The sequence below is a fragment of the Neocloeon triangulifer genome, unplaced genomic scaffold (assembly GCF_031216515.1).
Source record: "Neocloeon triangulifer isolate White Clay Creek 2 clone unplaced genomic scaffold, ASM3121651v1 ptg000014l, whole genome shotgun sequence".
Taxonomy (NCBI): Eukaryota; Metazoa; Arthropoda; class Insecta; order Ephemeroptera; family Baetidae; genus Neocloeon; species Neocloeon triangulifer.
Genome location: NW_026775556.1, coordinates 27615472 through 27632486, shown reverse-complemented (window position 1 = coordinate 27632486; position 17015 = coordinate 27615472).

Sequence of the window (17015 nt, the reverse complement as noted above, 5' to 3'; positions counted from 1 at the left end):
AAATAATTGAAAATTTACAGGAAGATAATAAAGAGTTGAGGAAAAGATTGGCCCAATTGGAGAGAGCGGCTCGTGCAAATAATATTCTTGTGTTTGGAATTAAGACTGCCACTGAAATTAACACTGCTTTAATCGTGTCACTAAAGTCTTGCTGAAATTAACTGAGTTGCCACAAATTGAAGCAATGTATAGAATAGGAAAATCTGATGCGGCTAAGCGGCCTATTTTGGTCAAGTTTAAAACTCAATCTGATAAGCGCATAATTATGTCTGAAGTAGCTTCTCTAAAAAGAACAGGCGTCACTATAGGGGACGATTTAACACCAGAGGAGCAGGCGGTGAGACGTACAATTGTTGCTGCTTCGAAAGCTGCTAAAGAAAAAGGTGTAGTTAGCACAATTCGGCGAAACGGACTGATCATTGGAAATAAATTTGTTAATCCTGAGGTGTTGTTAGTTGACCCAAATTGGCTACAGAATTTTACAGAAATATCAGGACTTGATAATAATTTGCAGGCGCGGCCGGAAAAGCGAGCACACTCACCGACTGATTTAGGTGCAGACTTAGAGTCCATTGAAACAGAAGTTGCGAGCGCGGGTTTTCACAAACCCCGCAGCAACAGTACAGGCAGCAGAAGGATAAGGAATGCGGGAGATGCGACCCGGAGCAGCAGCAGAGACAAGCGAGCGAAGCAAAATTATAATCAAAATTTTCTTTGATATATAAAAATGATTTTATTAGCATTAATGATTATGTATCTCAAAACCAAATTCTCAAAGTAATTTTTCTTAATTGCTGATGTAAACCAGCACATTGTGCTTTTTCGGCACTTGCTAGCTGAAAAAGTAATTGATATTATAGGAGTTTCAGAAACTTGGCTCAAAGATAAGCATGCAGATAACCTAGTTGATGTGATTGGTTATAATATTTTACGCAACGATAGGGAAGGTGCACGAGGAGGTGGAGTAGCGATATATTTAAGGAAGGGTTTAAAATATAGGAAACTGGCAGCATCTCCACAAAATAATAATTTGCAACTCACAGAATATATCTTGTGTGAAGTGGAGCAGGTGAATGGAAACATTTTAGTAGTATGTTCTGTCTTTGTATTTTTTGATGTAATTTCTCTCCCTTGTAATCAATGTAATTTATAATATTGAATGTATGGATGATGTATTTGGGCAGAGAATGCCCGGTGGTACATTAATAAACACAATTTGCAACTAAACTTAAATTATTCAACAAAAGAAGGTGAGCTATGTTTAGGGGCGATGCGCTACAAAATTGTGCCTTTAGATCAGGGCTTTAGATGAACAAAGCAAACTTGAAATGAAAGAAAAAGAGTGAAAAAAGTTAGTATTTACATGCAGGAATTAGTTTTTATTAATTTTTCTAACATGATCATTACAGACAAATTTAATAAATTCCTTTAAATCAGCAAAATTTAATTCAAGGGTTGATTTAAATTAAAACTGAAGCAAAAGAATTACAGAAATTCAATAATAAATAATAATATAATTTATTTTAACAAAGAAACAAAATGGGCAAATGTTGTTCTATAAATTGAACAACTTTATTCCAGAATTAAAAAAAAAAATTTGCTGGTTCACAATTCCTGCCGCAACTCTAAATTTTGCATACATGGGCAGAGCGCACTTTGCGCTCTGCGCTCATGAGCGCGAGCGCAGAGCGATCGCATGATTATCAAAATCGTGAGCGTGAGCGCATTGGTCGCCGAGCGCAGCGCTCAATTGCGCTCATTTTGCGCTCAAACCAAAAGTAAAAATTCCCAAATTTGATCAAAAATTGTAACGAAAAAAGTGTTTTTATACTAAAAACTTCAAAACTGATCCAAATTTTGGTAATTTAACTTCAACTTTATCATTTTCAATTGCCGTTGGATTTTTTTAAATTAAAAAAATTGTCTAAAAGGTCGCACTTTTTCTTTGGGTAAAAATATTTTTGAGCGCAAGACTATTTAAAAAATTGAGCGCGAGCGCAACATTGTTGAGCGCACCCATATATGAAATTTTGACACGCGTTTTTGTCCGACGACATGAGACCGATTGCCGATTGAACGCGCGAGTTAATCGCACTGCTTCGCTGGCCGCATGTGGAGCCTTGGCTTCATATTACAATAAACTGGCAGCGTGATTCAGTGGCTAATTAAGAAGTACTTATTTTGCTTCATATTTTTTGGCTAAAAATTATATATAAAAATTGTTTACAAAATTAATTGTTAATTTATATTTTTGTAACTTAATTTTAATTTTATTTTGTTTATTATATAATATATATAATCAATTAAATTATTTAAACTTTATATATAAGTATTTTTAAATATCCTCTATTTGGTTATTATTTATTATTATTATAATATAATTGCACAAAAGATATTTCCATTTTGATACATTCAAATTTTATTGAAATATAAACACATCAATCTGACCTTTTGCTCTTATAAAATTCATCGAGAGCATGCTTTGCTAAATAATATTTGTGTGCCTTGTAGTCTGATAACAAAAATTTAGCATTAATACTTAATTATTTATTTTCGTTTACATTAAATATTTAAATTCAATTTTACGTAAGAAAAAATTTGATATATAAATATTAAATTGTGGTAGTCTCGTGGCTGCGCACACCCTGCGTTTTTAATGTAAATTTGGTAAATTTTATGGAATCTCTCATAGCACTGGCTTAAGTGAGTTTGAGTTAAGAAAAAAGATTTTCTTTTGCAATTTATTTTTTAAGGATTTATTTCCTTGATAGAGCCAAACAATTCAAAATAAAACCAAATGCAATTTTAAAATAATAACACTAGCAATTAACTTTGGCATAATTTAAAAAAAAATTGATAAGAAAAATTAATAAAATGATCTGCATGCGGCGCGGGGGCCTGCCTTGCTGGGAGGTGGGCTAATGAATGTTAAAAAGGGCCAGGGCGCCTCTTTGGGTTCAGGTCTCAATAGGCCAGACCGGAACTGGACAATGACCCTCCTAAAGCACCCAAAATTGCGACTTCTTCCAGCTCGAGTTGTGTCCGCGCAAGAAGCCCGTCTGCTTGGCCGCCGTCGTCCGACTCAGGCTACGGACACATGGGCGCCCAGGTCAAACACTTGACCGCGTCCCACAGAGACCACTACAGGCAATTCAGGCATCTGGACATTCACACCAATTCATAATCGACAGCAGCAAATAACTTAAAAGATCAAAATATTATTCAAAAGAATTCTTTGTTTAATTTTTTACAAATTGATTTACATAGATGTGTCGAAAAATCTTGTTAGATTCAAATTTGCCACAAACAGTGTAAAGTAGCTTTATATAATTGGTTGCATGAAAAAATTTCAATTTTGGTGGCTTGAAAAAAAAATTAGTTTTATTAATAAGCAAAATAAAACATAACTTATTAGTAATATAATTAATTTATAATAAAATTTCTGTCACTTTTTATCATAATTTTTATTGTTTATAATATATATTATTATTATTTATTCTTCTCAGTCGATACAAAAAGTTTAAATTGGGAAAAAAGAGAAGAAAGGGTTTACAACTAGCAGATGTCTGCTAAAACGCCCGACATCAAAAGAGACACGGCCGCCGCGGTAAACCCACGCTATTGAAAAAAAAGAACGATATTATTATTATATTATTTAAATTATGCATATATTTATGCTTAAAAATCATTTTTCAACTATTTTTGTTTAAAAATATTCAAAAGACATTAAATATGTATTAAATTATATAATTTACAATCTGTTCTGTACACAAATAATTCAACAAAGCATTGAGAAAATCTCTGAGCGCTGTCGCTGCTTGGGAGTCCGAAAACAAAAAATTACTAATTAATATAATTTTCCTTTTTTTTTAAATTCTATGCTTACTGTCGCCGATTCTGGGCGTGAACCCTTTGAAAATTGCATACGCCGTCATCTCGACAAGGTGCAGAAGGTCTCCGTTTTCAATCTTCCTGACCACACTGGGGGCAGGTGAGCGACGCTCAGGGGAGTGCCAGAGTTTGCAGAACTCGACTGCCAAACGCCTCTTCGTTGCATTCAAACACTGCGGCCGCGGCACACGCTGACACTTATCCATGACAGATCGATACGTTTGAAATCGTTGACTCAAAAACTAGTAGATTTTATGAGAATTATTTGGAAATCTATGAAGAATTAAGAACGAGGAATACAACAATTCAATTTTGTAATATGATTCGTAATTATTTTGGTTTAATTAAAAAAAAATATAGGAAATTTTTATCGCTTTTGTTTTAAACGGTTTTAAATCCGTCTTGAAATCGTCTCAAATTAAAAATTCATTAGAAATACATAAAAATTAGCTTATAAAATTTTTGTACGACTTGTATATGACCAAATTTTAGCTTAATGGTGGTTCAATTGACAATTAATAAGATCACGTCTAAATAATATGATTTGATTATTGTGACATTGTTTACTGTAATTTGACAGCCACGCAAATTAACAAATTGCAAGTACTGCAAAATTATTTAATCAGGTATATTTTTGATGTAAAGATCGAACAAAATTTATCACCCTTGTATAAAAAATGTGAAATTCTGAAAATCGCGGATAGGCATAAATTGAAAATTCTAGTTCAGACACACAAAATCTTGTATAAAAATAGTCCAGAGTACTTGAACGATTACGTTTCGACAATGTATGATGTAAATTTGCTCGGGCGCACGAGAGCGCACCGAATGAAATTGCTCGCACCGTTTGTTAGTGTGGAGGTACCGGAAAACTGTTTTCAAGTTCAATGCTATAGGCTTTGGAATGAGTTACCATCAAATCTATGTTTGAATGAAAATGTTAATTTTTTTAAATCGGTACTGAAAAAGCAATATTTTGAGCAATACTAATGTTTTCTCTCTCTCTTGTTTTAAAATTTTCGTTTTTTGTCATTTATTTGGATGAGTTCATGTATGGGGCATAGTTGCCCTAAATTCGAACCCAATAAACATTTCTTGAACCTAATATTCAGTTTCCAATCGTAATTACATCGTTTACAGAAACTTGAGAAGATTGGAATAAGAGGACCTGTGCTGAAACTTTTTGAAAGTTATTTAAAAGACAGAAAGTTCTGTGTGCAAATTGATGAACAAAACAGTGCAGTTTTTCATTTAAAATCAGGTGTCCCTCAGGGCTCAATTTTAGGCCCGAAACTATTCATAATTTATATCAACGATATTTTCGAGAACTTAAAAAATGCAAAAATTTTCATCTTTTCCGGCGATATTTTAATTTTATGCCACCACAAAATTTATATTGAATGCCAGCGTATGCTGCAGTATGAATTTGACTCATTGAACGAGTGGGCTCACGATAATAAATTGATAATAAACATGAAGAAAACGGTCGGCATGCACTTTTGTCAAAAACTACAAAGGCCAGACGAGCCTCCTCAAATTACGGCGCACATGGCTGATGATTGTATGCACAATTATTGCGTTGGCTGCCAGTGTGGAATAATACAATTTTCAAAAACAACAAAATACCTCGGCGTGATACTAGATGAGGATTTCAATTTTGCAGCGCACGTAAAATATGTTGCCGGTAAAATGCGCTCTGTGATAAGAGAAGTAAAATTAGCGAAAAGCAGACTGACCGGCGACTCGCTGCGCACAATTTATTTTTCACTCGCATATTCCTATCTTACGTACGGCGTTGTTGCCTGGGGCCACGCTAACCTAACACAATTGAACGCGCTGCAGGAGAAACTGCTCTACATTATGGCCACAAAAAATCAGCTTAAAGAGCATCAAAATAATGTCTTTAAAATTTGGAAGACTCTGCCGTTAAATTTAATCATCGAGCAATCAATTATCAATTTAATTTATTTTAAAGAGAACAAAGGAAGCCGGAGAATTCACTCGCACTCAACACGTATGGCAGCAAACGAACCTCTCGTGATGCCGATGAGCTTGAACAAATACCACGAACGCACATGGAAATTTCTCGTACCGAGGTTGTGGAATAAAATTCCCTCGCATTTGAAAAATTTAACAACACAAAAACTCGTGAAAGAAAAAATAAAAGACTGGCTTATGCAGACAGTTCAAGATGCGGAATAGCATCAATAATTAATTGCAATAGAATAATCTAATGCACTAAAATGCAAAAATGCTGAAAAAAAAAATTTTCGCAGCTTAAAACAAAAATGCACTCACTAACATTCCAATAATAGTAAAGTATCCCTCTCTCAACTCGATTCACCCACCATTCATATAACTAACTCCATGATAATCCTCTCTTTCCAATAGCATCTACCAACAAGATAATCAGGACTCGTCAACGTTTCGACCGACAAATCCGTTTTGAATAAATAAATGATGAATAAATGATGATTAATAGATGACAATTAAGATAAAATAAAAATAAAATAAACAAATACCCAAATAATATAAGATTGGAGATTGCCTTCCGCAAGCTCAATAAGGGCACAGGCCGACAATGCACTATGTCAAGACACTTGGGAAAAAAGTTTAATTTTGTTTTACATGCTCTTTACACAATTTAGGGAAATTTTAGACGCACACTATATTAACACAGAAAGGAAAAGATCCATTGGGACGCGAGGCAAAAGGGAAATGAGTCGAGGCCGAGGTCAATGCGCACTTTTGGAGGAACGAGTCAGTGGTGCTCTTCGTCACTGTTACTGTCTCTTATCTTTCGGCCGGTCATTATTCGCGCCATCGCGTCCATGTCGGTAACTCAGTTGAACGAACTAAATTTTCAAAATATTCGTTGGTTACCAGAGCGAACATTATTTCAAAAATAAGGTTTAACTAGTTTTAATAGCTCTATAGTCGTAGCTCAATTGAACCAACAAAATTTTCAAAATATTCGTTGGTTACCTGAGCGAACATTATTTCAAAAATAAGGTTTAACTAGTTTTAATAGCTCTATAGTCGTAGCTCAATTGAACCTACTAAATTTTCAAAATATTCGTTGGTTACCAGAGCGAACTTTATTTCAAAAATAAGGTTTAACTAGTTTTAATAGCTCTATAGTCGAAGCTCAATTGAACCTACAAAATTTTCAAAATATTCGTTGGTTACCAGAGCGAACTTATTTCAAAAATAAGGTTTAACTAGTTTTAATAGCTCTAAAGTCGTAGCTCAATTGAACCAACAAAATTTTCAAAATATTCGTTGGTTACCTGAGCGAACTTTATTTCAAAAATAAGGTTTAACTAGTTTTAATAGCTCGATAGTCGTAGCTCAATTAAACCTACTAAATTTTCAAAATATTCGTTGGTTACCAGAGCGAACTTAATTCAAAAATAAGGTTTAACTAGTTTTAAAAGCTCTATAGTCGAAGCTCAATTGAACCTACTAAATTTTCAAAATATTCGTTGGTTACCAGAGCGAACTTTATTTCGAAAATAAGGTTTAACTAGTTTTAATAGCTCTATAGTCGAAGCTCAATTGAACCTACTAAATTTTCAAAATATTCGTTGGTTACCAGTGCGAACTTTATTTCGAAAATAAGGTTTAACTAGTTTTAATAAATCTAAAGTCGTAGCTCAATTGAACCTACTAAATTTTCAAAATATACGTTGGTTACCAGAGCGAAGTTATTTCAAAAATAAGGTTTAACTAGTTTTAATAGCTCTATAGTCGTAGCTCAATTGAACCTACTAAATTTTCAAAATATTCGTTGGTTACCAGTGCGAACTTTATTTCTAAAATAAGGTTGAACTAGTTTTAATAGCTCTATAGTCGTAGCTCAATTGGACCTACTAAATTTTCAAAATATTCGTTGGTTACCAGAGCGAACTTATTTCAAAAATAAGGTTTAACTAGTTTTAATAGCTCTATAGTCGAAGCTCAATTGAACCTACTAAATTTTCAAAATATTCGTTGGTTAACAGAGCGAACAGTATTTCAAAAATAAGGTTGAACTAGTTTTAATAGCTCTATAGTCGTAGCTCAATTGAACCTACTAAATTTTCAAAATATTCGTTGGTTACCAGAGCGAACTTTATTTCAAAAATAAGGTTCAACTAGTTTTAATAGCTCTATAGTCGAAGCTCAATTGAACCTACTAAATTTTCAAAATATTCGTTGGTTACCAGAGCGAACTTATTTCAAAAATAAGGTTTAACTAGTTTTAATAGCTCTATAGTCGAAGCTCAATTGAACGTACTAAATTTTCAAAATATTCGTTGGTTAACAGAGCGAACAGTATTTCAAAAATAAGGTTGAACTAGTTTTAATAGCTCTATAGTCGTAGCTCAATTGAACCTACTAAATTTTCAAAATATTCGTTGGTTACCAGAGCGAACCTATTTCAAAAATAAGGTTTAACAAGTTTTAATAGCTCTATAGTCGTAGCTCAATTGAACCTACTAAATTTTCAAAATATTCGTTGGTTACCAGAGCGAAATTTATTTCAAAAATAAGGTTTAACTAGTTTTAATAGCTCTAGAGTCGTCGCTCAATTGAACCAACAAAATTTTCAAAATATTCGTTGGTTACCTGAGCGAACTTTATTTCAAAAATAAGGTTCAACTAGTTTTAATAGCTCTATAGTCGTAGCTCAATTGAACCTACTAAATTTTCAAAATATTCGTTGGTTACCAGAGCGAACCTATTTCAAAAATAAGGTTTAACAAGTTTTAATAGCTCTATAGTCGAAGCTCAATTGAACCTACTAAATTTTCAAAATATTCGTTGGTTACCTGAGCGAACTTTATTTCAAAAATAAGGTTTAACTAGTTTTAATAGCTCTATAGTCGTAGCTAAATTGAACCTACTAAATTTTCAAAATATTCGTTGGTTACCTGAGCGAACTTTATTTCAAAAATAAGGTTTAACTAGTTTTAATAGCTCTATAGTCGTAGCTCAATTGAACCTACTAAATTTTCAAAATATTCGTTGGTTACCAGAGCGAACTTATTTCAAAAATAAGGTTTAACTAGTTTTAATACCTCTATAGTCGAAGCTCAATTGAACCTACTAAATTTTCAAAATATTCGTTGGTTACCAGAGCGAACTTATTTCAAAAATAAGGTTTAACTAGTTTTAATAGCTCTATAGTCGAAGCTCAATTGAACCTACTAAATTTTCAAAATATTCGTTGGTTACCAGTGCGAACTTTATTTCAAAAATAAGGTTTAACTAGTTTTAATAGCTCTATAGTCGTAGCTCAATTGAACCAACAAAATTTTCAAAATATTCGTTGGTTACCTGAGCGAACTTTATTTCAAAAATAAGGTTTAACTAGTTTTAATAGCTCTATAGTCGTAGCTCAATTGAACCTACTAAATTTTCAAAATATTCGTTGGTTACCTGAGCGAACTTTATTTCAAAAATAAGGTTTAACTAGTTTTAATAGCTCTATAGTCGTAGCTCAATTGAACCTACTAAATTTTCAAAATATTCGTTGGTTACCAGAGCGAACTTATTTCAAAAATAAGGTTTAACAAGTAATAGCTCTATAGTCGAAGCTCAATTGAACCTACTAAATTTTCAAAATATTCGTTGGTTACCAGAGCGAACTTATTTCAAAAATAAGGTTTAACTAGTTTTAATAGCTCTATAGTCGAAGCTCAATTGAACCTACTAAATTTTCAAAATATTCGTTGGTTACCAGAGCGAACTTATTTCAAAAATAAGGTTTAACTAGTTTTAATAGCTCTAAAGTCGTAGCTCAATTGAACCTACTAAATTTTCAAAATATTCGTTGGTTACCAGTGCGAACTTTATTTCAAAAATAAGGTTTAACTAGTTTTAATAGCTCTATAGTCGTAGCTCACTTGAACCTACTAAATTTTCAAAATATTCGTTGGTTACCAGAGCGAACTTATTTCAAAAATAAGGTTTAACTAGTTTTAATAGCTCTATAGTCGTAGCTAAATTGAACCTACTAAATTTTCAAAATATTCGTTGGTTACCTGAGCGAACTTTATTTCAAAAATAAGGTTTAACTAGTTTTAATAGCTCTATAGTCGTAGCTCAATTGAACCTACTAAATTTTCAAAATATTCGTTGGTTACCAGAGCGAACTTATTTCAAAAATAAGGTTTAACTAGTTTTAATACCTCTATAGTCGAAGCTCAATTGAACCTACTAAATTTTCAAAATATTCGTTGGTTACCAGAGCGAACTTATTTCAAAAATAAGGTTTAACTAGTTTTAATAGCTCTATAGTCGAAGCTCAATTGAACCTACTAAATTTTCAAAATATTCGTTGGTTACCAGTGCGAACTTTATTTCAAAAATAAGGTTTAACTAGTTTTAATAGCTCTATAGTCGTAGCTCAATTGAACCAACAAAATTTTCAAAATATTCGTTGGTTACCTGAGCGAACTTTATTTCAAAAATAAGGTTTAACTAGTTTTAATAGCTCTATAGTCGTAGCTCAATTGAACCTACTAAATTTTCAAAATATTCGTTGGTTACCTGAGCGAACTTTATTTCAAAAATAAGGTTTAACTAGTTTTAATAGCTCTATAGTCGTAGCTCAATTGAACCTACTAAATTTTCAAAATATTCGTTGGTTACCAGAGCGAACTTATTTCAAAAATAAGGTTTAACAAGTAATAGCTCTATAGTCGAAGCTCAATTGAACCTACTAAATTTTCAAAATATTCGTTGGTTACCAGAGCGAACTTATTTCAAAAATAAGGTTTAACTAGTTTTAATAGCTCTATAGTCGAAGCTCAATTGAACCTACTAAATTTTCAAAATATTCGTTGGTTACCAGAGCGAACTTATTTCAAAAATAAGGTTTAACTAGTTTTAATAGCTCTAAAGTCGTAGCTCAATTGAACCTACTAAATTTTCAAAATATTCGTTGGTTACCAGTGCGAACTTTATTTCAAAAATAAGGTTAGCACCAATAGCTAGTTATGGAATTGAGGCTATTTGGCCATTTTTAAGCCAAAATGACCTTATTAAACTTGAGACTGTTAAATCAAGATTTTTAAAAAAGCTTATGTGTCTTTCCAAATATACAAAATCGAGATATGCATATGAATTAGCATGTACAAATTTACTCATTATTGATCTCTGTAATACATTCTCGTTAACTAACACGACTGAATACGAGAATTTCCTAAATGTAAAAAATGTTACAAATGCAGAAATCGACCCACAATTTTACAACACTCCTGCAATGACTGAAAATAAATGGAAAGAGACTAACTTTAAAGATCGGCACCTTTTTACGAGGTATGCTTGCCATGGTTTTCATCATTTGTTATGTGAAAATAAAGATTACCACTGTGCAGCAAACAAAAACTGTAAATGTATAAAATGTGGTGAACAAATTGGAATGTATCACCTATTCGAATGTAAAAAGAGTGACTTAACACTAACTAAAGCAGCTTCTATGAAAGTTTAGTGCAATTACTACCTCTTCAGTTTTTACTATTATTATATGCATAAACAATTAATATTCATGTATGTGTCTGTATACCGTTGGTATTTAATAAAAAGAATTAATAACTAGTTTTAATAGCTCTATAGTCGTAGCTCACTTGAACCTACTAAATTTTCAAAATATTCGTTGGTTACCAGAGCGAACTTATTTCAAAAATAAGGTTTAACTAGTTTTAATAGCTCTATAGTCGTAGCTCAATTGAACCTACTAAATTTTCAAAATATTCGTTGGTAACCTGAGCGAACTTTATTTCAAAAATAAGGTTTAACTAGTTTTAATAGCTCTATAGTCGTAGCTCAATTGAACCTACTAAATTTTCAAAATATTCGTTGGTTACCAGTGCGAACTTTATTTCAAAAATAAGGTTTAAATAGTTTTAATAGCTCTATAGTCGTAGCTCAATTGAACCAACAAAATTTTCAAAATATTCGTTGGTCACCAGAGCGAACTTTATTTCAAAAATAAGGTTTAACTAGTTTAAAAAGCTCTATAGTCGAAGCTCAATTGAACCTACTAAATTTTCAAAATATTCGTTGGTTACCAGAGCGATTTATTTCAAAAATAAGGTTTAACAAGTTTTAATAGCTCTAAAGTCGTAGCTCAATTGAACCTACTAAATTTTCAAAATATTCGTTGGTTACCTGAGCGAACTTTATTTCAAAAATAAGGTTTAACTAGTTTTAATAGCTCTATAGTCGTAGCTCAATTGAACCAACAAAATTTTCAAAATATTCGTTGGTTACCTGAGCGAACATTATTTCAAAAATAAGGTTTAACCAGTTTTAATAGCTCTATAGTCGTAGATCAATTGAACCTACTAAATTTTCAAAATATTCGTTGGTTACCTGAGCGAACTTTATTTCAAAAATAAGGTTTAACTAGTTTTAATAGCTCTAAAGTCGTAGCTCAATTGAACCTACTAAATTTTCAAAATATTCGTTGGTTACCAGAGCGAACTTATTTCAAAAATAAGGTTTAACTAGTTTTAATAGCTCTATAGTCGAAGCTCAATTGAACCTACTAAATTTTCAAAATATTCGTTGGTTACCTGAGCGAACTTTATTTCAAAAATAAGGTTGAACTCGTTTTAATAGCTCTATAGTCGTAGCTCAATTGAACCTTCTAAATTTTCAAAATATTCGTTGGTTACCTGAGCGAACTTTATTTAAAAAATAAGGTTTAACTAGTTTTAATAGCTCTATAGTCGTAGCTCAATTGAACCAACAAAATTTTCAAAATATTCGTTGGTTACCTGAGCGAACTTTATTTCAAAAATAAGGTTTAACTAGTTTTAATAGCTCTATAGTCGTAGCTCAATTGAACCAACAAAATTTTCAAAATATTCGTTGGTTACCTGAGCGAACTTTATTTCAAAAATAAGGTTGAACTAGTTTTAATAGCTCTATAGTCGTAGCTCAATTGAACCTTCTAAATTTTCAAAATATTCGTTGGTTACCAGTGCGAACTTTATTTCAAAAATAAGGTTTAAATAGTTTTAATAGCTCTATAGTCGTAGCTCAATTGAACCAACAAAATTTTCAAAATATTCGTTGGTCACCAGAGCGAACTTTATTTCAAAAATAAGGTTTAACTAGTTTAAAAAGCTCTATAGTCGAAGCTCAATTGAACCTACTAAATTTTCAAAATATTCGTTGGTTACCAGAGCGATTTATTTCAAAAATAAGGTTTAACAAGTTTTAATAGCTCTAAAAACGTAGCTCAATTGAACCTACTAAATTTTCAAAATATTCGTTGGATACCTGAGCGAACTTTATTTCAAAAATAAGGTTTAACTAGTTTTAATAGCTCTATAGTCGTAGCTCAATTGAACCAACAAAATTTTTAAAATATTCGTTGGTTACCTGAGCGAACATTATTTCAAAAATAAGGTTTAACCAGTTTTAATAGCTCTATAGTCGTAGATCAATTGAACCTACTAAATTTTCAAAATATTCGTTGGTTACCTGAGCGAACTTTATTTCAAAAATAAGGTTTAACTAGTTTTAATAGCTCTAAAGTCGTAGCTCAATTGAACCTACTAAATTTTCAAAATATTCGTTGGTTACCAGAGCGAACTTATTTCAAAAATAAGGTTTAACTAGTTTTAATAGCTCTATAGTCGAAGCTCAATTGAACCTACTAAATTTTCAAAATATTCGTTGGTTACCTGAGCGAACTTTATTTCAAAAATAAGGTTGAACTCGTTTTAATAGCTCTATAGTCGTAGCTCAATTGAACCTTCTAAATTTTCAAAATATTCGTTGGTTACCTGAGCGAACTTTATTTAAAAAATAAGGTTTAACTAGTTTTAATAGCTCTATAGTCGTAGCTCAATTGAACCAACAAAATTTTCAAAATATTCGTTGGTTACCTGAGCGAACTTTATTTCAAAAATAAGGTTTAACTAGTTTTAATAGCTCTATAGTCGTAGCTCAATTGAACCAACAAAATTTTCAAAATATTCGTTGGTTACCTGAGCGAACTTTATTTCAAAAATAAGGTTGAACTAGTTTTAATAGCTCTATAGTCGTAGCTCAATTGAACCTTCTAAATTTTCAAAATATTCGTTGGTTACCTGAGCGAACTTTATTTCAAAAATAAGGTTTAACTAGTTTTAATAGCTCTATAGTCGTAGCTCAATTGAACCTACTAAATTTTCAAAATATTCATTGGTTACCAGAGCGAACTTATTTCAAAAATAAGGTTTAACTAGTTTTAATAGCTCTATAGTCGAAGCTCAATTGAACGTACTAAATTTTCAAAATATTCGTTGGTTAACAGAGCGAACAGTATTTCAAAAATAAGGTTGAACTAGTTTTAATAGCTCTATAGTCGTAGCTCAATTGAACCTACTAAATTTTCAAAATATTCGTTGGTTACCAGAGCGAACTTTATTTCAAAAATAAGGTTTAACTAGTTTTAATAGCTCTATAGTCGAAGCTCAATTGAACCTACTAAATTTTCAAAATATTCGTTGGTTACCAGTGCGAACTTATTTAAAAAATAAGGTTTAACAAGTTTTAATAGCTCTAAAGTCGTAGCTCAATTGAACCTACTATATTTTCAAAATATTCGTTGGTTACCAGAGCGAACTTATTTCAAAAATAAGGTTTAACAAGTTTTAATAGCTCTAAAGTCGTAGCTCAATTGAACCTACTAAATTTTCAAAATATTCGTTGGTTACCTGAGCGAACTTTATTTCAAAAATAAGGTTTAACTAGTTTTAATAGCTCTATAGTCGTAGCTCAATTGAACCAACAAAATTTTCAAAATATTCGTTGGTTACCAGAGCGAACTTATTTCAAAAATAAGGTTTAACAAGTTTTAATAGCTCTAAAGTCGTAGCTCAATTGAACCTACTAAATTTTCAAAATATTCGTTGGTTACCTGAGCGAACTTTATTTCAAAAATAAGGTTTAACTAGTTTTAATAGCTCTATAGTCGTAGCTCAATTGAACCAACAAAATTTTCAAAATATTCGTTGGTTACCTGAGCAAACATTATTTCAAAAATAAGGTTTAACTAGTTTTAATAGCTCTATAGTCGTAGCTCAATTGAACCTACTAAATTTTCAAAATATTCGTTGGTTACCAGAGCGAATTTTATTTCAAAAATAAGGTTTAACTAGTTTTAATAGCTCTATAGTCAAGCTCAATTGAACCTACTAAATTTTCAAAATATTCGTTGGTTACCAGAGCGAACTTATTTCAAAAATAAGGTTTAATTAGTTTTAATAGCTCTATAGTCGAAGCTCAATTGAACCTACTAAATTTTCAAAATATTCGTTGGTTACCAGAGCGAACTTATTTCAAAAATAAGGTTTAACTAGTTTTAATAGCTCTAAAGTCGTAGCTCAATTGAACCTACTAAATTTTCAAAATATTCGGTTGGTTACCATACGAACTTTATTTCAAAAATAAGGTTTAACTAGTTTTAATAGCTCTATAGTCGTAGCTCAATTGAACCAACAAAATTTTCAAAATATTCGTTGGTTACCTGAGCGAACTTTATTTCAAAAATAAGGTCTAACTAGTTTTAATAGCTCTATAGTCGTAGCTCAATTGAACCTACTAAATTTTCAAAATATTCGTTGGTTACCAGAGCGAACTTATTTCAAAAATAAGGTTTAACTAGTTTTAATAGCTCTATAGTCGAAGCTCAATTGAACCTACTAAATTTTCAAAATATTCGTTGGTTACCAGAGCGAACTTATTTCAAAAATAAGGTTTAACTAGTTTTAATAGCTCTATAGTCGAAGCTCAATTGAACCTACTAAATTTTCAAAATATTCGTTGGTTACCAGAGCGAACTTTATTTCAAAAATAAGGTTTAACTAGTTTTAATAGCTCTATAGTCGTAGCTCAATTGAACCTACTAAATTTTCAAAATATTCGTTGGTTACCTGAGCGAACTTTATTTCAAAAATAAGGTTTAACTAGTTTGAATAGCTCTATAGTCGTAGCTCAATTGAACCTACTAAATTTTCAAAATATTCGTTGGTTACCAGAGCGAACTTATTTCAAAAATAAGGTTTAACTAGTTTTAATAGCTCTATAGTCGAAGCTCAATTGAACCTACTAAATTTTCAAAATATTCGTTGGTTACCAGACCGAACTTATTTCAAAAATAAGGTTTAACTAGTTTTAATAGCTCTATAGTCGTAGCTCAATTGAACCTACTAAATTTTCAAAATATTCGTTGGTTACCTGAGCGAACTTTATTTCAAAAATAAGGTTTAACTAGTTTTAATAGCTCTATAGTCGTAGCTCAATTGAACCTACTAAATTTTCAAAATATTCGTTGGTTACCAGAGCGAACTTATTTCAAAAATAAGGTTTAACTAGTTTTAATAGCTCTATAGTCGAAGCTCAATTGAACGTACTAAATTTTCAAAATATTCGTTGGTTAACAGAGCGAACAGTATTTCAAAAATAAGGTTGAACTAGTTTTAATAGCTCTATAGTCGTAGCTCAATTGAACCTACTAAATTTTCAAAATATTCGTTGGTTACCAGAGCGAACCTATATTAAAAATAAGGTTTAACAAGTTTTAATAGCTCTATAGTCGTAGCTCAATTGAACCTACTAAATTTTCAAAATATTCGTTGGTTACCAGAGCGAAATTTATTTCAAAAATAAGGTTTAACTAGTTTTAATAGCTCTATAGTCGTAGCTCAATTGAACCTACTAAATTTTCAAAATATTCGTTGGTTACCAGAGCGAACTTATTTCAAAAATAAGGTTTAACAAGTTTTAATAGCTCTAAAGTCGTAGCTCAATTGAACCTTCTAAATTTTCAAAATATTCGTTGTTTACCAGTGCGAACTTTATTTCAAAAATAAGGTTGAAATAGTTTTAATAGCTCTATAGTCGTAGCTCAATTGAACCTACTAAATTTTCAAAATATTCGTTGGTTACCTGAGCGAACTTTATTTCAAAAATAAGGTTTAACTAGTTTGAATAGCTCTAGAGTCGTAGCTCAATTGAACCTACTCAATTTTCAAAATATTCGTTGGTTACCTGAGCAAACTTATTTCAAAAATAAGGTTTAACTAGTTTTAATAGCTCTAAAGTCGTAGCTCAATTGAACCTACTAAATTTTCAAA